General features: G+C 37.8%; 1 pseudogene; it reads left to right on the top strand.

Moving 5' to 3' along the window:
• Window positions 1–10,734, top strand: part of LOC120195749 — a 33,780-nt pseudogene extending 23,046 nt beyond the window's left edge.
• The last annotated feature ends 1,360 nt before the right edge of the window (window positions 10,735–12,094 follow it).

Below are 12,094 nucleotides of genomic sequence, written 5' to 3'. Positions count from 1 at the left end.
GCGCCAAGATGAAGAGCCCTCTCCCTATTCGGCCAATAATCATGATGTAAGGCTAACCAGGCTTCTTCAATAATGGAGAAGAGGACAACCTTGTTATTTCCCGATCTAGGAGAGACACCAAATGCTACACCTTGAATTGAAAAGTAATCTGCACAAAGTAGAATGATTGGTTAAGTAAATGAGTAATTAAGAAAGGAAATGGAAAGAATTGAAATGGATAGAATAGTTATTAAAGAAGGGTTGCGGAAGTTTTGTAGAATGATCTTTCAGGTGATGATGAATTCGGCCTCCAATAGTGGTGATGGACGAATGGCTTGTTGAGGATGAAGGATAATTTCAAAGATGAAGAAATGGAAATTTAGAAGTTGGTGATAATATAGGCGTGATATAGTGATGGAATATAGTGATGATATAGGCGTGATAATGGTGATGGACAGATTGTATCTTATAAAAACTAAGAAGGAACCAATGCTATAAGAGAGCAAAGACTCGTTTCTTATAAGTTTTATAAATGATGGTAGTAAGGACTTTGAACTGCTAGTTATAAAAACTAGGAACTAGAAGTATCAAGGTGAAGGAATGACGCCACAAGCTTTAGAAAGGTTTGCTTAATCGATATAGTTCTAAAAATAACTTGAAGAGAGAATAATCTCACAAAAGGATTTTAATTATCAAAAAGGATTTTTACAAATGAATTATCCAAGCCTATTTATAGGCTAGCATAGGTTTGGTCGAATAAATAGGTGTCCATTCGGCTAAATACATGACTATTAAATAGAAATACATGATGTTTTAATGAATGAAGATGTCCTTGGCCGAATGGTCTCCTTGCTCTTCATCTTGGCGCCAATTTTGAATCAAAAGGATTCTTAGGCCGAATAGAGATAACCCTCTTCATTTTTACACCCATTTCATCCACACGCATGGTACATGTGTGGGCTGGTCATGAGGCACTCACATGGGTGGCTTGGGGTCTTATGGTGTGTCTCCTACTTGGCGTGAAGTTGAGCATCAACTTAGGTGTGACTTTGCATCCAACTTGCTTCTAGATGACATGGCGTCAATGGGCCAGCAACTATTTATGAAAGGTCACATTTGTGGAAGGCAACCTTTCATCATTTGAGCTACTTCTAATGTGTTTAGCTGAAGATGAGCTGGCCATAGATGCAATACATGACAATGAGTCTTAGGACAGCTCCTTGTGAAATGGCACTTCTCGGATTGGCAACTCTTCGCGAAAAGGTACGAATTCACAAAATTCGACCTAGACCATATTTGTAGTGCTCTGTGTGGTGAAGATGATGGTGCAACTCTCCAGCTGAAAAGAAGTCTCTAGCTAGCTCAAAAGTCCAGCTCAAGTGAGCTATGAGCTCGGAGGTCAGCTGATAACTTTTCATCATTTGTTCTTCATGATCTCCTGAGTCATCTTATGGAAGTTTTCCTAGCTCATTGACTCCCATGCTAGCTTTAAATCAGCTCCCAACATGTGGCCGAACATGTACCTACAAAAGAAAGCTTTTATAAGCTAAGTAATATAAAATATAAATATATAAATATGTGGTTCATAACAATAACTTCATGCATTCATAATATGATCATCATAACTATAAATATAATGTATGTAAGCTATTGTCATAACTATGGTATAAAGAAAGATTAAGTTGAAGAAAATCCCCCTTTGATTATTGTGAAAGGTTGGAGATGCAAGTCCATTTTTGACGTTGAATCGGATCACATCATCCCCTCTTTTTTAAAGCGATTTTTCCTCAAATCGAAGGGTGGTTTCTTTTCTACGTTCCTCCATTCCATAGTTGTTGTTTCGTCAGAAATTGGGATTCTCTTGAATGAGATATGTCCATGAAATTTTGCTTTGAATGTTTAGGTCTCTTGATATTCCAAAAGTGGTGTCTCTTAATGCTCCAATAGGCATGATCATGGAATCCTCATAAGTCATGTCCATTGGTTCTTCTAAAGACATGTCCTTTGAATGAAAAATGGTGTTCTTTTACTGCTCAATGGACATATCTTTTGTATTCCCAAAGGTCACTTCTCCTAAACATTCCTTTTGGCAAATGGCGTCTCTTGATACAACCTGCAAGTCAAAGAAACAATCTACATTTTCAAAGTTAGAATAATCATCTTTAACCTTGCATTTTGTCAATAGGCATTCTCGAAACAATCACTTTGAGGAATAAGCACTTGTTCTTGGATCAATTTCCTCCATGGTTATTGCCTTTCCTTTCCTTATAGCCTCAACACTTTGCTTCATTTTGGCTTGATCATTCTGGACTTGTTTAGGCATTAAAGGAGTAAGGATAGTCTTCTTCCCTTTATGGTTGAACGAGTATTGATTGGTAAAACAATCATGAATAGTTATTTTGTCGTATTTCTATGGCCTCCCAAGAAGTAGATGGCTAGCGTGCATAGGGACAACATCACACATAACCTCATCTTTGTATTTGCCAATGGAAAAAGGAATTATCACCTGTTTGCTAACGTTGAGTTCTCCTTGTTCATTGAGCCACTACAACTTATATGGATTCGGGTGCTTCATTGTTTTCAAACCAAGTTTTTCCACCAATATTGTACTGGCCACATTAGTACAACTTCCACCATCTATAATAACAAAGCATACCTTCTCATTCACATGGCATTGGGTATGGAATATGTTTTCTCGCTGTGCATTGTATTCTGCAACTTGAAGATTCAAACTTCTTCTAATTACCAAAGCTTCTCCTTGTTCAACGGGATCTGCAAGAGTGATTTCTTCATTGACTTCAACAGGTGCCTCTTGTTCTTCCTCTGATTCAGATTCTATTTCGCCATTTCCAAGTAAAAGCATAGTGTTCCGGTTAGGGAATTGTGTAGATACGTGGCCCCTCCCAAGACATTTAAAGCATCTAATGTCTCTTGAAAGTTCAGTAGTTTGCTTTCCTCGGTTGAAGTCTTTGTTTGCTTGCTGATTCTTTGAAGATTCAGCTTGTTCTTTGACAAGAGGAGGAGTTAGCTTTTTGATTTTGTTTGGACTCCATTTGGATGATGTAGGTGCAATATTGCGAGTTGTGTGTCTCCTCTTTAGTTGCTTTTCAATTTTCATTGCCATTTGCACCATCTCATCCATTTCGATATAATGATACAATTCCAAGGTATTGGCAATTTCAGGATTAAGTCCGGTAAGGAATCTCACCATAGTTGCTTCACGATCCTCCTCAATGTTGACTCGGATCATTGCCACTTCCATCTCTTTATAATAGTCCTCCACACTCCTATGGCCTTGTTTCAGATTCTGTAACTTTTGAAACAAGTCACGATGATAGTGAACAAGAATGAATCGTTTCTGCATAATTCCTTTCATTTCAAGCCAAGTTGAGACCGGTCGTTCTCCATTCCTCCTTCGGTTCAAAGTAAGTTGATCCCACCATATTAAAGCATAGTCTATGAACTCCATGGCTACCAATCTCACTTTCTTCATTTCGGAATAGTTGTGGCAACTAATAACATGTTCCACTTTGTTTTCCCATTCGAGATAAGCTTCAGGATCAGTTTTGCCTTGAAATTGAGGAATTTTGATCTTGATATTACTTAGAATATCATCAACAATGGCACGTCTAGGGACTTGAAATGCTACTTGTTCTCCCTCGTCAAAATTTTCTTGAACTTCTTCTTCTGGAGGGGGTGGTGGTTGTTGTCTTCTAGGAACTCTATTATTACGGCATGGTGGTAGATCCTGGCGTTGATCTATCTTTTCATGAAGAGCATTGAACTCTTCTCGAAACATTCTCATCATTTCGCCAATGAGTGCCTGCATTTGTAAGTTTGGTGTTCCTGCATTTTCTCTGGGGCTTTCAGACATGGTTAGTGCAAATAAAATGAATTGAAAACCTTACCAGCACACTCACAAATCCTCACTTGATCACTCCAAGAAAATTCAGATTGCACTCCACTCACTCTTGTGTTTGAACTCGGGGATTTGTTCCTTGGCTTTTTCTGATCCCCCTTCTGATCTCACCCTCTCGTTTGCATTTTACCGCTCGATTCTCTCTTGTGGGTCCTTTTTAAGAACTAACTCAAGATTGAGCAAGTTTCTTTAGTTTGTGCGTCGGTTTAGAATGGTTAAGAATAGAAAATGGTTATGATAAGGGTAGTATAGAAAAAGGTTTAGAAAAAGATATGGTAATGAAATAAGAAAAGATGAAAGAATAAAGAAATGAAATGATAAAAAAAATGAAGATAACTTACAACTCAAGTTGAAACACTTACTATCTTCCTTCACAAGAAACAACAAGGATACCACCGTCAAGTTTGTTGTTGGGGCAGATTGTAATATGCTTCTCTTTGAGTGTATTTGCAACTTTCTTCACTTTTGATTTTCTTCTTGTTTTCTTTCTTTTGCACTCTAATTTTGTTGTAGGAGTCTTTTTCTTTCCTTTTTGTTTTTTTTTCTTCTTTCTTGTTGTTTTTTTTGTTGTAGGACTTTGAATGTCAATCCACCAAAGCTCTGATTACCGCTTGATGTAAGGCTAACTAGGCTTCTTCAATAATGGAGAAGATGGCAACCTTGTTATTTCCCAATCTAGGAGAGACACCAAATGCTACACCTTGAATTGAAAAGTAATCTGCACAAAGAAGAATGATTGGTAAAGTAAATGAGTAATTAAGAAAGGAAATGGATAGAATAGTTATTAAAGAAGGGCTACGGAAGTGTTGTAGAATGATCCTTCAAGTGATGATGGATTCGGCCTCCAATGGTGGTGATGGATGAATGCCTTGTTGAGGATGAAGGATAATTTCAAAGATGAAGAAATGGAAATTTAGAAGTTGGTGATAATATAGGCGTGATATGGTGATGGAATATAATGATGATATAGGCGTGATAATGGTGATGGACAGATTGTATCTTATAAAAACTGATATGAGCACACCAACACCATCTTCAAAGGATTTGGAAGTAATGCCACAAGGACCAATAACTCGATCAAGAACCAAACTATTCAGGGAAGCTCTTACTATGAAATGCATTAAAACCTTTGAATCATTTAAGAATGCAACCCCAAACAATAGATTTTATAATATGTTTTATGTTGACATATAATATAATCTTTGAACCACATATTTATAGATTATATTACTTAGCTTATAAAAGTTTTCTTTTGTAGGTACATGTTCGGCCACATGTTGGGAGCTGATTTAAAGCTAGCATGGGAGTCAATGAGCTAGGAAAACATCCATAAGATGACTCGGGAGATCATGAAGAACAAATGATGAAAAGTTGTCAGCTGACCTCCGAGCTCATAGCTCACTTGAGCTGGACTTTTGAGCTAGCTAGAGACTTCTTTTCAGCTGAAGAGTTACACCATCATCTTCACCAGATAGAGCACTACAAATATGGTCTAGGTCGAATTTTGTGAATTCGTACCTTTTCGCGAAGAGTTGCCAATCCGAGAAGTGCCCTTTCACAAGGAGCTGACCTAAGACTCATTGTCATGTATTGTATCTATGGCCAGATCATCTTCAGCTCAAACACTTGTAAAGTAGCTCAAATGATGAAAGGTTACCTTCCACATAATGTGACCTTTCATGACAAGTTGCTGCCCATTGAAGGCCATGACACCTAGATGCATGTTAGAAGCCAAGTCACGCCTAGTTGCTGCCATATTCATTCCATGGACTTCAAGACACCATCCTATGGTTGTAACATCACCAAAGCCTTGCAAGAAGACCCATGTGCGTTCAAGTAGGCTGCCATGTGCATCATTCAAGCATGTGCACTCCATGTGACATCAAATTGGCGCCAAAACACCAAGGGATGCTTCCTATTCGGCCAAAGACTCTTTCCTCTTCATTTTGGCGCCCAAATAACTTCCAAATACATTCAAATCAACCTTAGGGCCGAACCAACACATAACCATTCGGCCAAGAGCATGTATCTTCATTTAAATCATGTATTTTTATCAAAAAAATCATGTATTTTCAAAGGGGTTTCAACCTTGGCCGAACCATCAAGTATCTATTTGGCCTAAACCCTTTGAAAACTATAAATAGGCTATTGCATTTCATTTGTAACAGAACCCTTTGATCAATTAAAAATCCTTTGTGAGATTATTCTCTCTTCAAGTTCTTTTTAGAACTATATCGATTAAGCAAGCATTTCTAAAGCTTGTGGCGTCATTCCTTCACCTTGATACTTCTGGTTCCTATCCCCTATAGATAGAGGGTCAAAGTCCTTAATACCATCCCTTATAACGACTTATAAGAAATGGGTCTTTGCTCCTTTATAGCATTGGTTCCTTCTTAGTCTTATAAGATACTATCTATTCATTACCATCTTCCATCATCACTTTCACGCCAACTCCATTACTATTTCCATCACCATTATCCATATCCCTTCACACCCATATAATCATCCTTCATCATCAACAAGGCATTCGTCCATTTACCACCATTGGAGACCGAATCCATTATCACTTGAAGGATCATTCTACAACACTTCCGCAGCCCTTCTTTGATAACTATTCTATCCATTTCAATTCTTTCCATTTCCTTTCTTAATTACTCATTTAATTAACCAATCATTCTTCTTTGTGCATATTACTTTTCAATTCAAGGTGTAGCATTTGGTGTCTCTCCTAGATCGGGAAATAACAAGGTTGCCATCTTCTCCATTATTGAAGAAGCCAGATTAGCCTTACATCAAGCGGTAATCAGAGCTTTGGTGGATTGATATTCAAAGTGCTACAACAAAAAAAAGCAACAAGAAAGAAAAAAAAAAGAAAAAGACTCCTACAACAAAATTGGAATGCAAAAGAAAAAAAAGAAGAAGAAAATCAAAAGTGAAGAAAGTTGCAAATACACTCAAAGAGAAGCATATTACAATCTGCCCCAACAACAAACTTGACGGTGGTATCCTTGTTGTTTCTTGTGAAGGAAGATAGTAAGTGTTGCAACTTGAGTTGTAAGTTATCTTCATTTTTTTTATCATTTCATTTCTTTATTCTTTCATCTTTTCTTATTTCATTACCATATCTTTTTCTAAACCTTTTTCTATACTACCCTTATCATAACCATTTTCTATTCCTAACCATTCTAATCGACGCACAAACTAAAGAAACTTGCTTAATCATGAGTTAGTTCTTAAAAAAGGACCCACAAGAGAGAATTGAGCGGTAAAAGGCAAACGAGAGGGTGAGATCAGAAGGGGGATCAAGAAAAAGCCAAGGAACATATCCCCGAGTGCAAACACGAGAGTGAGTGGAGTGCAATCTGAATTTTCTTGGAGTGATCAAGTGAGGTTTTGTGAGTGTGCTGCTAAGGTTTTCAATTCATTTTACTAACCATGTCACAAGAATTGTTTGATTTCCATTCAGTTTCAAGACAAGCTTTTGTCATTAAAAAGGCTTTGAGCACTCAAATCATAGAAGATGATCAAAGAGAAAACATCTTCCATACTCGTTGTCATGTAAACAATAAAGTTTGTTTTATGATCATCGATGGAGGAAGTTGTACGAATGTTGCAAGCACTCTTATGGTGGAAAAACTTGGCCTGAAGACTTCCAAGCATCCAAATCCATATAAAGTTCAATGGTTAAATGACGGAGGAGAAGTAAGAATCACAAAGCAAGTTGTCATTCCATTTTCAATTGGTAAATATCAAGATGAAGTTCTATGTGATGTTGTACCAATGGATGCTGGACATATACTTTTGGGAAGACCATGGCAATTCGACCGAAGAGCAATCCATGATGGTTTTACCAACAGATATACTATCATTCATAATGATAAAAAATTCACTTTGACGCCACTATCTCCTAGTCAAGTGAATGAAGATCAGATTCATTTGAAGAAAAGCATGGATTCATTCAAAAACAATGAAAAAGAGACAACTAAAGCATTGAACATCTATGCTAGAAGAAAGGAGATTCGGAAACACTTGTTGTCACATAAGGCTTTAATTGTACTAATGTACAAGGAAAGTCTATTTTTAACTAATCTCCAAGAAGGTTTGCCTTATTATGTTGTTTCTCTTTTACAGGAATTCGAAGCCATGTTCCCAGAAGATATACCAAGAGGACTTCCACCCCTTCGAGGAATTGAACATCAAATCGATTTCATTCCCGGCGCAACCATCGCAAACAAACCAGCCTATAGAAGTAATCCGAAGGAAACAAAGGAACTTCAAAAACAGGTTGGTGAGTTAATGGAAAAGGGGTATATTCGAGAAAGCCTAAGTCCATGCGCTGTTCCCGTTTTGCTTGTACCAAATAAGGATGGTTCATGGAGAATGTGTGCAGATTGCCGAGCAGTTAATCAGATCACTATCAAATACCGACACCCAATTCCAAGGCTAGACGATATGCTGGATGAACTAAGTGGTGCCACCATATTCTCCAAAATTGATCTTAAAAGTGGATATCATCAGATTAGGATGCGAGAAGGAGATGAATGTAAAACTGCTTTCAAAACAAAACAAGGATTGTACAAATGGTTGGTTATGCCCTTTGGACTAACCAATGCACCTAGTACTTTCATGAGGTTGATGAACCATGTACTCCGGGCTTTTATTGGTAAGTTTTGTGTGGTATATTTTGATGATATTTTGATTTATAGCCATACTTTGGATGATCATGTGTAATATTTGAGGTCAGTACTTGAAACTCTCCAAAAAGAGAAACTTTATGCCAACCTTCAAAAATGTTTTTTTTTGCACTAACAAGCTTATATTCTTAGGATTTATTGTAAGTTCACAGGGACTTGAAGTAGATCCGGAAAAGATCAAAGCAATTCAAGACTGGCCGAGACCTACATCAATAAGCCAAGTCAGAAGTTTCCATGGACTTGCAAGCTTTTACCAGAGATTTGTGCCTAACTTTAGTTCTATTGCCTCTCCCTTAACTGGGGTAATTAAAAAGAATTCCACCTTTGAATGGGGCAAAGAACAAGAAGAAGCATTCACGACCATCAAGGAGCTTGACTAAAGCACCACTTCTGGTACTTCCTAATTTTGATAAAACTTTTGAAATAGAATGTAATGCTTCTGGAATTGGTATAGGTGCCGTTTTGACTCAAGAAGGATGACCAGTTGCATACATTAGTGAAAAGTTAAGTGGTGCTTCACTAAACTACCCCATTTATGACAAAGAGATGTATTCTCTTATAACGGCTTTAGAAACGTGGCAACACTATCTATGGCCCAAGGAGTTTGTCATCCATATTGATCATGAAGCATTGAAGCATATTAAAGGCTATCACAAACTCAACAAACGACATGCCAAGTGGGTAGAATTTCTTGAATCCTTTCCATACGTCATTCATTACAAGAAAGGAAAAGAGAATGTTGTTGCAGATGCCCTTTCGTGAAGGTATGTTCTTCTTAACACCTTGAACTCTAAATTACTTGGTTTTTCTTTCCTTAAAGATTGTTATGCTAATGACCATGATTTTGGAGAGAAATACAAGTCTTGTGAAAAAGGTGCAGTGGAGAAATTTTATAGACATGATGGGTACCTATTCAAGGAAGAAAGGCTGTGTATTCCACAAGGTTCCTTTCGAGAAGTATTGGTACGAGAAGCACATGAAGGAGGACTCATGGAGCATTTTGGAATCGGTAAGACATTGGAAATCTTGAAAGAGCGTCTCTATTGGCCTAAGATGAAAAGGGATGTTGAACGAGTTTGTGATAGATGCATCGTTTGCAAAAAGGCTAAGTCAAAGGTCATGCCTCATGGACTTTACACACCTCTTCCCATTCCTATAGCACCATGGGTTGATATTTCCATGGATTTTGTGATGGGTCTGCCAAAAACAAGAAATGGGCGAGATTCTATATTTGTTGTGGTTGATCGGTTCTCCAAAATGGCCCATTTTATACCATGTCACAAAATTGATGATGCAACCCATGTGGCTAATCTATTCTTAAAAGAAGTTGTGAGATTACACGGCATACCAAGGACCATTGTTTCTGAATCGAGATGTTAAGTTCCTTAGCCATTTCTGGAGGACATTATGGAACAAACTTGGAACTAAATTGTTGTTTTCAACAACCTGTCACCCCCAAACTAATGGGTAAACGGAGGTAGTCAATAGAGTACTATCAACATTGTTGAGAGCCATCATTAAGAAAAACATAAAGACTTGGGATGACTGCCTACCACATGTTGAATTTGCTTACAATTGGTCAGTTCATTCAGCCACAAAAACTTCACCATTCGAGGTAGTGTATGGATTCAATCCCATAACTCCTTTGGACCTTCTCCCTCTACCCCAAGAACAAATGGTTAACAAGGATGGCAAGAACAAGGCTGAGTTCATCAAGAAATTACATGAACAAGTTCGGCACAATATTGAGAGAAGAATAAAGCAGTATGAGCAACAAGCCAATAAGGGACGTAAACCACTCTATTTGGAAGTTGGAGATTGGGTATGGGTGCATTTGCGAAAAGAAAGGTTTCTTGCTAAAAAGAAATCTAAGCTTTTACCAAGAGGAGACGGTCCCTTTCAAATCATTGAGAAAATTAATGAAAATGCATACAAGTTGGATCTTCCCGGAGAATACAATGTAAGTGCCATCTTCAATATAGCAGATCTATCTCTAATCAAGGATTATGAAAATTTGGGGACAAATCGCATAAAAGAAGGGGGGATGATGTGAGCACACTAACACCATCTTCAAGGGATTTGGAAGTAATGCCACAAGGACCAATAACTCGATCAAGAGCCAAACTATTCAGGGAAGCTCTTACTACCAAATGCATTAAAACCTTTGAATCATTTAAGAATGTAACCCCAAACAATAGATTATATAATATGTTTTATGTTGACATATAATATAATCTATGAACCACATATTTATACATTATATTACTTAGCTTATAAAGCTTTCTTTTGTAGGTACATGTTCGGCCACATGTTGGGAGCTGATTTAAAGCTAGCATGGGAGTCAATGAGCTAGGAAAACTTCCATAAGATGACTCGGGAGATCATGAAGAACAAATGATGAAAAGTTGTCAGCTGACCTCCGAGCTCATAGCTCACTTGAGCTGGTCTTTTGAGCTAGCTGGAGACTTCTTTTCAGCTGAAGAGTTGCACCATCATCTTCACCACACATAGCACTACAAATATGGTCTAGGTCGAATTTTGTGAATTCGTACCTTTTCGCGAAGAGTTGCCAATCCAAGAAGTGCCCTTTCACAAGGAGCTGACCTAAGACTCATTGTCATGTATTGTATCTATGGCCAGCTCATCTTCAGCTCAAACACTTGTAAAGTAGCTCAAATGATGAAAGGTTACCTTCCACATAATGTGACCTTTCATGACAAGTTGCTGCCCATTGAAGGCCATGACACCTAAATGCATGTTGGAAGCCAAGTCACGCCTAGTTGCTGCCATATTCATTCCATGGACTTCAAGACACCATCCTATGGTTGTAACATCACCAAAGCCTTGAAAGAAGACCCATGAGCGTTCAAGTAGGCTGCCATGTGCATCATTCAAGCATGTGCACTCCATGTGACATCAAATTGGTGCCAAAACACCAAGGGATGCTTCCTATTCGGCCAAAGACTCTTTCCTCTTCATTTTGGTGCCCAAATAACTTCCAAATGCATTCAAATCAACCTTAGGGCCGAACCAACACATAACCATTCGGCCAAGAGCATGTATCTTCATTTAAATCATGTATTTTCATAAAAAAAAATCATGTATTTTCAAAGGGGTTTCAACCTTGGCCGAACCATCAAGTATCTATTCGGCCTAAACTCTTTGAAAACTATAAATAGGCTATTGCATTTCATTTGTAATAGAACCCTTCGATCAATTAAAAATCCTTTGTGAGATTATTCTCTCTTCAAGTTCTTTTTAGAACTATATCGATTAAGCAAGCATTTCTAAAGCTTGTGGCGTCATTCCTTCACCTTGATACTTCTGGTTCCTATCCCCTATAGATAGAGGGTCAAAGTCCTTAATACCATCCCTTATAACGACTTATAAGAAACGGGTCTTTGCTCCTTTATAGCATTGGTTCCTTCTTAGTCTTATAAGATACTATCTATTCATTACCACCTTCCATCATCACTTTCACGCCAACTCCATTACTATTTCC

Source organism: Hibiscus syriacus, unplaced genomic scaffold, assembly GCF_006381635.1.
Source record: "Hibiscus syriacus cultivar Baekdansim isolate YM2019G1 unplaced genomic scaffold, ASM638163v2 tig00117017_pilon, whole genome shotgun sequence".
In the NCBI taxonomy this organism is placed as follows: Eukaryota; Viridiplantae; Streptophyta; class Magnoliopsida; order Malvales; family Malvaceae; genus Hibiscus; species Hibiscus syriacus.
The sequence above is the reverse complement of the archived record's forward strand: the minus strand, read 5'-3'. Positions and strand labels throughout refer to the sequence as shown.